The following is a 13552-nucleotide window of genomic DNA, read 5'->3' as shown; positions in this document are numbered from 1 at the left end:
ATCATAACACCTGTGGACATGTTTACAAAGTCAGAAAACAGCACAGCTCCCATGACTTTTGGAAACATTTTTTCATGCTAAGAGTTGCTGAAGCATGGAACAAACTGCCAGCATCAGATGTTAGTTGTCGGAGCACTGCATCCTTCAAAACTTCCATGCTTCCTGAGATTCACCAACACTATACCTGATTTCCCCCCCCCCATACACACGCAGGCATGTATCTGACTCATACACTGTTCGCTTTCCAGACATCTGTACATTACTGCATATACTTATACGCACTTTCTGACAAGTTGTGGTGCACCTGAGCACTGTATACAATAATTTCATTATTATATTATTATTATTATTATAAGCAGGAGTACTGGGGGAACCTCATAGCCATGTGTTGAAGGGATTCTTTGGAGTTTAAATAAATGTAAGAAAAGCAAAGCCTGTTAAAAATATTTGCCATTTTTCATACTTTCTAAGGCGTAAGCAAATAGGAAGTAACATTTGCTACCCAATGTAATCAGTCTCAAACTGGAGGTAATCTTAAGCTTCCCTCTAAATTTGAGCTCCTGTGACTATGTTAGTGGAGGCGCGTGGCTTAGTGGTTAGGGTGTCAGCATCATGATCGTTAGATTGTGGTTTCGATTCCTGGACCGGGCGACGCGTTGTGTTCTTGAGCAAAACACTTCATTTCACGTTGCTCCAGTTCACTCAGCTGGCAAAAATGAGTAACGCTGCGATGGACTGGCGTCCCACCCAACTGGGGAACACATACACCATAGAAACTGGGAAACCAGGCACATGAGCCTGGCTAGGCTTTAAAAGGGCACAAAGGAAAGGTGACTATGTTAAAATCAGTAATTATTAAAGTGACCTAATTTTTATATTTTCTATTTGAAAGCCATCTTGATTCCTCTAAAAATAAAATTATAGTTTGTCTCAGTAAAAATCAGAATTAATTGAACTTATATCTCATGTTCACAGTATAGTTATTTTAATAATACAAATACATTCTCATATGCAAATCATACCAGTAATATATAACTCATAAAAAAATATGATGATTCATATTTTCCTTTTTTTTTTTTACTGTGGATTTTTTCCCCTAAATCAAAGTCTATATTTATCGTTTAATATTTTATAAATTAATTTAATTAAACATAATTCTATAACTTAAGTATTTTGGCAATATTGAAACTTTCCGGTGAGCTTTTTATGAAAGTTTTTTTTTTTTATATTTAATTTTTTTTTTTAAATTAGAGGCAACTTCCTCCATTTTGGCCCATTCTATTGGCAATACACACACACATACAGATATGTACATACATACATACATACATACATACATACACATGCACATAGATATATGTGTGTGTATGTATAATTCTATGTTTTTTTAAATTTGAACCCTATCCAAAACCTTGAGTTTTCTGCTAGTAGAGTGAATCTACTGCTTTCTTCAGTTGTATAGAATCTGACTGTTGGCAAGAATACAGTATGACTAACTGACTCATATTGTGAAGTCTGGAAAATTCATTCAGATTTTTCATATGTAAAACAGACATATTTAAGGCATAATATTTTAATTAATCAGACAGTAGTTTATAAGTGCAAGATTTGTCATCTCTAGTCTGAAATGATTAATTTTTAGCAATTTGCGTTTATCTGGAAAAACCAAAAATCAGATGAACTTTCAACATATTATGCTCTATTATTAAGGAAAAAAAAAAAGGTACTGCCCATCCAACCTGAGAAATATGTGCTGTATATGGAGAATCTCTGTTAAATGAAAGCTTTTTGCAGAAGTGCTATACAGTTTGGGACATTTCAGATGCCAAGCGGAAGACCATTCTAGGCAGCCATCAACTGTTGATGACAACAGAATGATGCCTGCTAGCAATGAAAACCCACATTATACTGTTAGAGAGATGGTTATAATATGGGGTTTGTCAATAATTGTTTTTCAGCAGTTGAAGAAATAGGGGTACAATAGGCCACTACAGATTTTGGGTTCCATTTGATCTGACGAGAAAAGAATTTAATGGAATGAATATCTAATGCCTTGAGATCTCACATATTTTAAAGGAAATTGTAAAAGATGATAATAAAGGGATCATGAATTTCAAAAGTGTAAGGGAAAGATTTTGGATTAAACAAGGGACAGCAAGTCTAACCATTCCTAGAACAGGTCTTATTACCCTAAAATGTGATGATGTATATCTAATGGAATTGGAATGGTTTACTATATTACAAGCTTTTAACCAAAAAAAAAAAAAAAATGATACCAATTTTTTTTGTGTGTGCATATGTGTGTATGTATATTCTGTTCAACATATAATATATATACTGCTCACAAATAGTTGGATCAACTGAACTCAGAGGCCCAACAGAGATGTCCAACATTAACAAGCAGAAAAGATAAAAGATGTTTTACCTCACGTTAGACATCGATAAAATTGACCAAATTTTTTTATGGGAAATACTGTCTCATCTTCCATAAGCATCGGATGTTACACCTTCAGACTTACATTTATTCCATTCACTGCAAAATTCTCTTTATCGTAGCATCAAACGATGATATCAAAAACCATGTGGACGATTTCTTTTTCTGCAGGAAGCTACACAGAAATTCTAATCAGAAAATATATTAAGGTTGCCAAAACAGTGGAGGAAGATTGTTGAAGAAAAAGGGTTCATATATTGCTTAATTCAAACATTATTCCTTAAATGTGTTTGTTTTACATATTATGAATAATGCTAATGAATTTTCCGGACGTTAATAGAAATATTTTTTTCTTTTATTCATTAAGATATATCGTGTATTTCTAATTTGTCTTGTAGAAATTGTGCAGTCGTCCTGCAACTTTTAAATCCTCTCATCATAAATCCAGAATTGTAAATTCACCCTTTTGTGGACCATATTTCTAAGAAAATGCACTGCCTATCAAACTTATTTCAATTAATTTTGAAAAGAGTCAACAATTCAAAGAGGTGAGTGTGGGGTGGGAAAAGACGCATAAATAAAAAAAACTTTTTTCATTATTAATGTAATATTTCCAACAAAGTTTGATGTATTTACTTAAGATCCTTATCTAAAATAACGATGGAGTGTTTTGTATTAAAGAACCAGATGTGGTCTCAGGCAAAACGCTACAGAAAGGGTTAATGCACGATGTTGTACTTTTGACTTTTTCTCTTTCCATGTCTCTGCTTATATATTTTGTTTATCCCAGTAAAAAATATACCTCCATGTTAACCCCTTCCTACTTTTTTTCCACAATATGATGTATGACTTAATATTATTATTATTATTATTATTATTATTATCATTATTATGATTATTATCATTTATCAAGCTACTAAAATACTCTTTGTCTAGCTGCTGTTTCGAATTACAGTTTCTTCCAGAAGAATTACACAAACTAATTCGACTTTCTAGTTTTTATTCTTTATGTATTTTTCTCTTTGAGATGCCAAGGTGGCGGAATCGTTAGCATGCTGGGCAAAAATGCTTTGAGACATTTCATCTGTCTTTACATTCTGAGTTCAAATTCTGTGAATGTCGAATTATCCTTTCATAACCACCCCCATCTCCATCCCCACGCACACACATCAATCCTAGTCCCAACTGGTACTTATCCCAAAAGGATGAAAGGCAAAGTCGACCTCGGTGGAATTTGAACTCAGAACACGAAGGCAGATGAAATGCTGTTCAGCATTTTGTCCTGCATGCTAATGATTTTGCAAGCTTGTCACCTACCATCACTATCGATATTCTTTTCTACTCTAGGCACAAGGCCCGAAGTTTTTGGGTAGGGGGCCGTGGAACTTGAACTCAGAACATAAAAACAGACAAAATATTGCCAACCATTTCACCCAGCATGCTAAGGTTTCTGCCAGCTTGCTGACTTACCAGCACTATCAAAATTTATTTCTTTATTGCCCACAGTGGGGCTAAACATAGGGGGCACAAACAAGGACAGACAAAGGGATTGAGTCGATTACATTGACCCCAGTGCATAACTGGTACTTATTTAATCAACCCCGAAAGAATGAAAGGCAAAGTTGACCGTGGCAGAATTTGAACACAGAACCTTACTGCATCGCCTTACTAGCACTTTTGCTGGTGGCACGTGAAACATTTGAGCTAGGACATTGCCAGTGCTGCTGGACTGGCTTCTCTGCAGGTCGCACATAAAAAGCACCATTTGGACATGGCCATTGCCAGTACCACCAAACTGGTGCAGGTGGCACGTAAAAGCACCCACTACACTCTCGGAGTGGTTGGCGTTAGGAAGGGCATCCAGCTGTAGAAACACTGCCAGATCAGATTGGAGCCTGGTTTGCCAGACCTCAGTCAAATCGTCCAACCCATGCTAGCATGGAAAGCGAACGTTAAATGATGATGAGCATAAAGACAGACAAAATACAGCTAAGCATTTTGCCTGGCGTGCTAACAATTCTACCAGCTCACCACCTTACCATCACTATCAATACTGTCACTGCTGTGTTCGTTGTAGCTTCTGAAACCACCAGCATTACCACCAATGACCATACTCTAAAAGCAACACAACTAGGACAAGCTCCTTCATAAAAGATCCCCAGCAACAGTAAGTAAAGTATATTTGTGGCTGTGATTTCAGTGGAGGAAATAGGCACTGCCTGATTGGTAAAATCCAGTTTTCCTGCTATGCCACCGCGAGAGAATCATAAGAATCTTAATTTATCAATATGTATAGGTGCAAGTGGAGGCACAATGGCCCAGTGGTTAGGGCAGCGGACTCACAGTAGGAGGATCGCGGTTTCGATTCCCAGACTGGGTGTTGTGTGTGTTTATTGAGCGAAAACATCTAAAGCTCCACGAGGCTCTGGCAGGGGTGGGGGGGGTGGCGACCCCTGTTGTACTCTTTCACCACAATGACAAAATCCGGCTTGTGTGTCCTCAGCAAGGTGGAGAAATGTTTGAAATGTGTTTTGGGGTCCAATTTTCTGGCCTTGCCACCAGGAGAGAAAAATAAAGGGATTAGAAAAGGAACTTTAACTTATCGATATATAAAAAAAAAAAAGTGGACAATCTGCCCCTAGCAAGATGGAAAAATGTTTGGAGTTTAATATGGTTCAATGTTATGTGAGGAGAGGGATAGTGGGAGATATTCTTTACTCTTTTACTTGTTTCAGTCATTTGACTGTGGCCATGCTGGAGCATCACCTTTAGTCGAGCAAATCGATCCCAGGACTTATTTTTTGTAAGCCTAGTACTTATTCTATCAATCTCTTTTGCCGAACCGCTAAGTTACGGGGACGTAAACACACCAGCATTGGTTGTCAAGCGATGTTGGGGGAACAGACACACAAACATATACACACACACATACATATATATATATATATATACCGGGGTAAACACATAAATGTGAAACAAGGTGGAAAAAAGAGTACTCAAATACCAGTGGTGGAGTAATATGCTTTATTTAAAGCAGCAGAAAATTCAACAAAACCTGTTACTCCGAGTAACTGTCCGACGAATGGAAATGTGAAACTCAGAGTAACAGGTTTTGTTGAATTTTCTGCTGCTTTAAATAAAGTATATATATATATATATATATATATATATATACATATATATATATATACATATACATATATACGACAGGCTTCTTTCAGTTTCCGTCTACCAAATCCACTCACGAGGCTTTGGTCGGCCCGAGGCTATAGTAGAAGACACTTGCCCAAGGTGCCACACAGTGGGACTGAAGCCAGAACCATGTGGTTGGTAAACAAGCTACTTACCACACAGCCACTCCTACCAGTTCTTCAGATGTATAAATAAAATATCATTCACAAACATGGACCTGAACTAAGTATCAAATAATTCACTGGGATATTTTGGGAGAGCATGGTGAAATAATTACAATAAAATCAACCCTTCCCCCACCCCAACCCATCTGAAGAACTGCTCAGTGAATAAGATAGAGGTAGAGATGCTGCTTGCACCTTAAAGTTTTCAGAGGATCCTTGCGTTCACTTTTGTGGGAGAAAGGGAAACTCATAATAATTGAATTGTTGCAGGAGGTAGGAAAGCTAGGTGCGATTCATGTGGAAGCACCAGGTCTCTTGCTACCTGCACTGTGACTACATCAACTGCAATTGCTACAGCAAGGACGGCAGAAGAAATTCAAGCCATTCCCAACGCAGCAAAGGAGTTTGCTGCCACATCATCGTCATCATCATCATCGTTTAACGTCCGTTTTCCGCGCTAGCACGGGTTGGACGGTTCGACCGGGGTCTGGGAAGCCAGGAGGCTGCCCCAGGCTCCAATCTTGATCTGGCAGTGTTTCTACAGCTGGATGCCCTTCCTAACGCCAACCACTCTGTGAGTGTAGTGGGTGCTTTTTACGTGCCACTGGCACAGGTGCCAGGGGAGTCTGGCAGTGGCCATGATCGGTTGGTGCTTTTAACGTACCACCGGCATGGAAGCCAGTCAAGGCGGCGCTGGCATTGAATGCCCTACACCCCAAGACAATATCAACATTAATATTAATAGGATCTCAAGGGAAGCAAATATTTGCTTGAGTCAATTTTCTACATCTGCCTTCAGTTCCCCAGCAAAGAAAGGGAAGCAAGTTGATACATAGCAAATGGTCGTGAGAAGGGCCAAGAGAAGAGAAAAGACCACTGATTCAACTTACCAAAAATTTTTTAATGATTGATGGAACTCCACCCCGAAAAAATAAAAACCCACAAGCCATCAAAAGAACAAAGCCCCAAACTATGACAACTAAATTTATAACCACACCATCATCGACAATAACAACAACAACAACAACAGACAAATTCACGACAACAACAACAACTGCTGCTAAATTCCAACAACACCATCACCAACAACAATAGACAAATTCATGACATCAACAACAACAACAACTGCAGTTTAATTTCAACCACCAACAATAATGGCTGCAGAATTTATACCCTCATAGGAAAACACAAGGCTTAGGAGTGGCTGTGTGGTAAGTAGCTTGTTTACCAACCACATGGTTCCATTCAGTCCCACTGCATGACACCTTGGGCAGGTATCTTCTACTATAGCCTCAGGCCAACCAAAGCCTTGTGAGTGGATTTGGTAGATGGAAACTGAAAGAAGCCCATCGTATATATGTATGTATATATATATATGTGTGTGTGTGTGTGTGAGTATATGTTTGTGTGTCTGTGTTTGTCCCTGCAACATCAGTTGACAACTGATGCTGGTGTGTTTACATCCCTGTAACTTAACGATCTGGCAAAAAAGACCAATAGAATAAGTACTAGGCTTACAAAGAATAAGTCCTGGGGTTGATTTGCTCGACTAAAAGGCGGTGCTCCAGCATGGCCACAGTCAAATGACTGAAACAAATAAAAGAGTTAGAACATCAAGAAGTACAGCCAAAGCAACCAAATTCTCAAGAAAGCAAACTCTGTTGAATCCACAGTTATATTATTTTGTTTCTTTCCTGTTACAGGCACAAAGTGTGAAATTTTCTGGGAGGGAGCTAGTTGATTTAAGTGATAACCCAGTGCTCAACTTGTTTTTATTTTATCAACCCTGAAAGGATAAAAGACAGTCAACCTTAGTGGAATTTGAACCCAGAACACAAAAGGGGTGAACTGCCATTAAACTAGTTTATCCAGCATGATTCTGCCAGCTCATCACCCATTTTACTGTTATCAGTGTAAATGAATTTATCCTCAAAATTCCCAAAGATGGATTACTAATGAAGACACTGCCAAATGTCTACAGAACTCTTCTTTAAAAAGTTCCCATCCATTGCAGGGATTTTGAAAGGCAGTTAGATCGGAATCAAAAACTTTTAGCAAAAAAAAAAAAGTGATAAAAAGAAATAGATTGGAAGGGGTGGCTAATCAGCAATCCAGAAGAAGTGATTGGTAAAAAGGATCATAACCAATGAGCTAGCATCAATTATGGCCTTTCACTATTTCTTCAATGTGCGACACAAAGAGATCATTCAAGAAACGACTGGTTGACAAGGGGACCAGATCAGCAGGCCTTCTGGAAGATTGGGGTGACTTCTACTCTTCTCTTTTTGCAACAAATATGGCTATAAACAATTGAGGTATATAAAGGCACCATTTGAGTGTGATCATTACCAGCACCGCCTTACTGGCACTTGTGCCCATGCTAGTAGGGTGCCAAGAGCACCATCTGAGCATGATCGTTGCCAGAGCAGCCAACTGGCTTCCATGCCGGTGGCACGTAAAAGGGCACCATTTGAGCATGATTGTTACCAACGTCGCCTTACTGGCACCTGTACTGATGGCATGTGTAAAAAGATTTGAGCAAGGTCGAATTGCCAGTACCGCTTGACTGGCCCCCATGCTGGTGGCATGTAAAAAGCACCCACTACACTCTCGGAGTGGTTGGCGTTAGGAAGGGCATCAAGCTGTAGAAACTCTGCCAAATTAAGATTGGAGCCTGGTGCAGCCATCTGGTTTGCCAGTCCTCAGTCAAAATCGTCCAACCCATGCTAGCATGGAAAGCGGACGTTAAACGATGATGATGATGAAATGTGCATAGCCTGGAGTCAGCTTGGTAGCATAGCCACTTGCTCAGTGACCTCAGGTCATTTGGTATAAATACAATAACCATGAGCCAGACCACAGTCTCTGTGGTGTACACAATCATGCCAATTTTCAATGACCATAAAATATTCTCATTTTATGGCTTGTCTGGATAGGGCAGCAGAGTAGCAGTGTTATTTTGAAAATTCCTCGATCTGAAGGAATGGGCAATCGATTTGGACCTTGTCAGTAAGTTGGTGGTCCTGGACATGAGTGGAATTGAAGTTGTGCCTTTAATAAGTGACCATCTATGCTCCGACAGAAACAGGATAGCTAGAATTCCCCAGATGTTGAGAAACTTCCCTGGAGACATCTTGATTACTGCTATTACTTTTAAGAGATTGGAACTATATTCTAGTCATACAGGGGAACTTGCACATAAGAAAAGTTGGGCACAAATGCCTTGAAAACCTGTTCGGAAGTTTCCAGTTATCTGACAGTAACTAAGTAGATGTCCCAGATATGCCAAAGTGGACATGAAACAGCCATATCAACAATATCTAGATAGAATATTTGTTAGGGTAGTGGATAGGTATAGTGAAGGATGTCTGCTGTTGAACATGGTCAGATACACAAATACCAAATTTGTGATCTGCTTGGTTATTTTAGGACCTGGGGTCAATCTAATCAATTTATCCCCTTCCCCAATATTACTGGCATTGTGCCAAAATTTGAAACCAGTATTATTATTATTATTATTACTATTATCTGTGTGTTGTATAGTACTACTGAAGACAACACTGCAGACTATCCATATACTAGAAATAGCAGCCAAACTTAACTGCACTCTAAACACACCAAAGAAGGTCATATTTAATCTTGCAATTATCATTATCCTCATTTTACATCTGATTTCTAAGCTGGTAGGGGTTGGACGAGTTTTTACAGTCAGATGTTATTTGTAGCTTCTGCCATCCTAGGCAAGTGAGAGAATACTCGTTCCACTTTTGGCCTGGTTTCTATGTCTGGTTTCTCTTTTAAACAACAACCACTTTACAGAGTAACCCAGCACTACTTAAACTGTCATGTCCTTGGGAAAAAACATAGAAATTCTCTTGATCTGATTTTGTCTCTGTTACCAACCATTTTATGCAGTGTACTGGTTACTGATTACTGTTGCACCAGCATTAGTGACGTTTCCTTGTTCCCAACAAGACTAATGAGCATTCATAACTATACATTGTCCCCATTTGTTCAGAACAGTCCCCCAGCTATGTTATATTATCTGAAGAAGAAAGGACTTGGTAGTCTGCACTACATCTACTTTGAATAAGGGATTGCTGGATTAGAGATGACAAAGGAGCTAAGCATCAATTCTGCAGAACATGGTGATCGTCTGGAGACCCTGCTTTTTATTATAATAATATGCTTAGTTATACACCATGTAGGTAATATGATTTAGTTTATAGTAGATTCTGACAAATGTTTTTACTGATGATAAAAAATAACTGAATGAAATTTTTCATAGTCTGAAAGTGTTATCACTTTTTAAAACTATTTGCAAAAAAACAAAAAACAAATAATACTAACATTAGTAAACAAAAAACAATAAATGTATATTTAGAAACTGATGGGAAAAAATATACAAATTTAATCACTTTTATTATTATATTTAAAAAAAAATTCTAATTATAATTACAAAGGTATGTTCTTTGAATAGAACATTTTTTCATCTCATTTCAAAACTTATATTCTTCTATTGAATTTTATTATGGATAAATTAAGTTGAACACAGTGGTAAATATCACTGGAGCCAAAATTAATTAAATATTCCGTTGAGGTATCTACAAAATTATTGGTTTCCATCCAAGTGGCAGCTAATTGGGTCTATCTTGGTATTTGCTAACTCACATGACAAGAGAGCAAAATGTATATTAGGACTATTATAATATAAAATCTTAAAAAAATACTTCTGATCATAGCAGCAAATAACATTGTATTATTCTCAGATTATATCAGGGACTATTTACAAACGAGTGTACTTTATTATTATTATTATTATTTTGTACTATCTTTTACTTGGTTGGTGAGAAATCTACTCCATTTGCTTTGCTCTTGTCAGTTGAGAAACAAAGTAGCTAAGTGAAAGACGGAGGGGGAGAGAAAACGCGAGAAAGAGAAGGAAAGATAGTGAGTGAGTGAGAGAAAGAGAGACCTTCAACGTGTGTCAAGGTCGATAACCACGTCTAGTGTTGACCTAGTAGTTATCTCCCTTGTGACAGCGCCAAAGCCTGTCGACTTCGTACGAAGTAAAGCAACCAACAAGAAGGCCGCCGCGTAGTGCTTCTTCCTGCCTTACATCAATTTACAGCTGCTTTCGCTCTACTGCTGCTGCACTCTCCTAGTTTCTCTTGTTCTTCCAGGAATCATGTTCCCTCGCAAAATCTACTGCAGAAGCCCGGAATCGACGACTCGGCTACGTAAAAAGCCGTCCTTCATTCGAACCATTCAAAAAACAAAAAACAAAAACAAAAAAAAAAAAGGGGTCCGTTTTCGGTGTCCGTCCGTCCGGTCCGGTCCGTCGCCAGCTCATTGCCTGCCGCTCAAAATCTACGTCGTCCTTCTTCACAGCGCAAGGGTTGGTTGTTGTTTGTGTCTTGTTCCAAAAAAAAAAAAGAAAAAAAACATGAAAAAAAAAATGAATCTCTTGCTTGTCCGTCCTCCCTCTCTCTGTCTTTCTCTCTCTCTCTCTCCTTATTAATCTAAATCTCTATCAATCACCACCCTCTCTTTCTCTCTCTCTCTCTCTCTAATCTCTTCTGTCGCTGGTCACTACCAATCATCATCATAATAATCTTTAATGACTGACAACTTAAAACTGCGTAGTTTTAATAAGTTTTCGCCTCCGATCCGACACCTCTCTTTCTCTCTCTCTCTCAATATGCCTTTTATATAAATACTTCCCCTCTCTTTAGCTTTATCTATCTCTATCCCCCGGTCTCTCTCTCTCTCATTGTTTCTGTCTTTTTCTCTATCTATCTATCTAGCTGACTGTCTATCTCTATAGCTATCTCTCTCTCTCTTTATATATCTATCTATCTGTCTGTCTGTCTATTTATCTGTCTGACTGTCTATGTAACTGTGACTATGTATGTATGTATCTATCTAGCTGACTGTCTATCTATCTATCTATCTGCCTGTCTATCTATCTATCTATCTGTCTGACTGTCTATCTAACTGTCTGACTGTACTATGTATGTATCTATCTAGCTAGCTGACTGTCTGTCTATCTTCGTTACTCGTTTTCTTTTTCCCTCTCGTTGCCCCTTAACTCAAAGTAACTGAAAAAATAACTAAAAGAAAAAAATATTTGAATGGTGAAATATAGTGAGGGAGGGAGGGAAAGTTTTTTTTTTAATGAAGGAAACGTGTGTGTGTGTGCGTGCGTGCGTTGATGTGTTGAGTCGATTTAGGGCATAGTATGGTGTATAATCTGTTGTTGGTACTGCGCTTGGCTGTGTATAGGAGACGGTTGGTAGGATTCGAACCTATTTACCTCACGTCTACCAGACAACCCACTGACGTCAGCGGCAGCCCGCTCTTCCATTCTTTGGACGCTGCCTCCCTCAGACGTCGGTACTCGTTTCTCTCTTTTTTATGCCTGACTCAAAAGAGGACAAATACTCATCGACCAAAAAATACGTCTGGCCATTTTTTTTCTTTATCGAACTCAGTAGTTTTTACTGCGTAATTTTTTTTTTTTATTACTTGGTAGCAAAGACGTGGTGGTGGTGGAGGGGAGAGAGCAAAAGGGAATAATTTCTATTATAAAAAGTGTAGGGTTCGGGTTTAAAAAAAAAGGGGACAATAAAAGGAGGGGGAATAGGGTTTAATTGATTTTAAAAAAATAAAATGTAAGGTAGGGAAAAGAAAGAGAGACACTTTGTAAAATATTTTCTTGTCTGAGCCAGTTTTAATTACTGTGGTAGCTGTTTTAGAGCCATTCTGGTTAGCAATGATTAGAGAAATTATTATGAACGACATTCCATCCGTGACCATCCCCTCTTATTTATATACATAATGTATGATACGACTACGTTATATAGTATTATAGTCATATTACACGCATACAGACACATGTAATGTCATAGATAGGTGGTGGGGGTGATTTAAGGGAGATTTGGTTGCTATTTTGGGCAGGTCGAGCTTAATTGATGATGATGATGATGATGACGGTGGGGAGGGAAGGCAGAAGATGTAATTGCCGACGTGGTGGTAGGTTTTTTTTTTGCTACTGTCATCGCCATTGTTGGGTTTGTTGTCTAACTTAAGGGTCAGTCAGTCATGTGGGTTCCACATGATTGACCAAACGATGATCAGAGGCAACCCAACCGTGACCATCACCAGAATTGTAGGGGCCGAGGGAGGTTTATTTATGACTAGATTATTCTCATATTTGTTGTATAAATGAGGTCAAATTGATCGTTTCAGCGATTTCCGACTGTTTAACCTCAAATCAGAAACACCTTTATGATCAAGCGTGCCAACCATGACCACCATCACGTATTTTTTTTTATGTGTGCGCATGTATCAAATATTACTACACAGTTTAATATGCTTTTTTTCTCCCCCCTCTTCCGTTATATATATACACATCTATAAGTATATAAATACGGTGTGTGAAATAAATGAGGCGGTTGGCTTTTGTTGGTGGCAGACGACTACGAGACGAAGTAAGCTGCTCCTCGAAGCGGACATTGTAGTAGAAAGCCGCAGTCTTGTCTTGTTCGTGTGTCTGTCTTCTCGCTGTGGTTGTTAAACGTGACTAACAAGAGATGTCGCTGCCATTTCGCTGAATCTTAAAACGAGGATAACGACCTTTACATTACGTTCATTAAATATCTTCCTCTTATTTCTCAATTAATTGAAAATTCCATGGTAGCTTGGCTTGGCTTGGGTTCGGCTTCTTGGCAAGGTGGCTGTTTCGTCAGCGACGATCCAA

The 13552-nt window shown here is 38.6% G+C and overlaps 2 long non-coding RNA genes across 2 annotated transcripts in view; both read left to right on the top strand.

Annotated features, from left to right (window-relative positions):
• Positions 1–371: 371 nt before the first annotated feature.
• Positions 372–3417, top strand: LOC118767847. The gene is made up of 2 exons (XR_005003746.1): positions 372–562; positions 831–3417. It is a non-coding gene; the product is annotated as an uncharacterized LOC118767847 (long non-coding RNA).
• Positions 3418–10784: 7367 nt separating this feature from the next.
• LOC118767846 overlaps positions 10785–13552 on the top strand; it is a 23071-nt gene continuing 20303 nt past the window's right edge. Inside the window, exon 1 of the long non-coding RNA XR_005003745.1 lies at positions 10785–11188. This is a non-coding gene — a long non-coding RNA (uncharacterized LOC118767846). The remainder of the gene's footprint in view (positions 11189–13552) is intronic.

This window comes from Octopus sinensis, linkage group LG25 (genome assembly GCF_006345805.1).
Source record: "Octopus sinensis linkage group LG25, ASM634580v1, whole genome shotgun sequence".
In the NCBI taxonomy this organism is placed as follows: domain Eukaryota; kingdom Metazoa; phylum Mollusca; class Cephalopoda; order Octopoda; family Octopodidae; genus Octopus; species Octopus sinensis.
The sequence above is the reverse complement of the archived record's forward strand: the minus strand, read 5'-3'. Positions and strand labels throughout refer to the sequence as shown.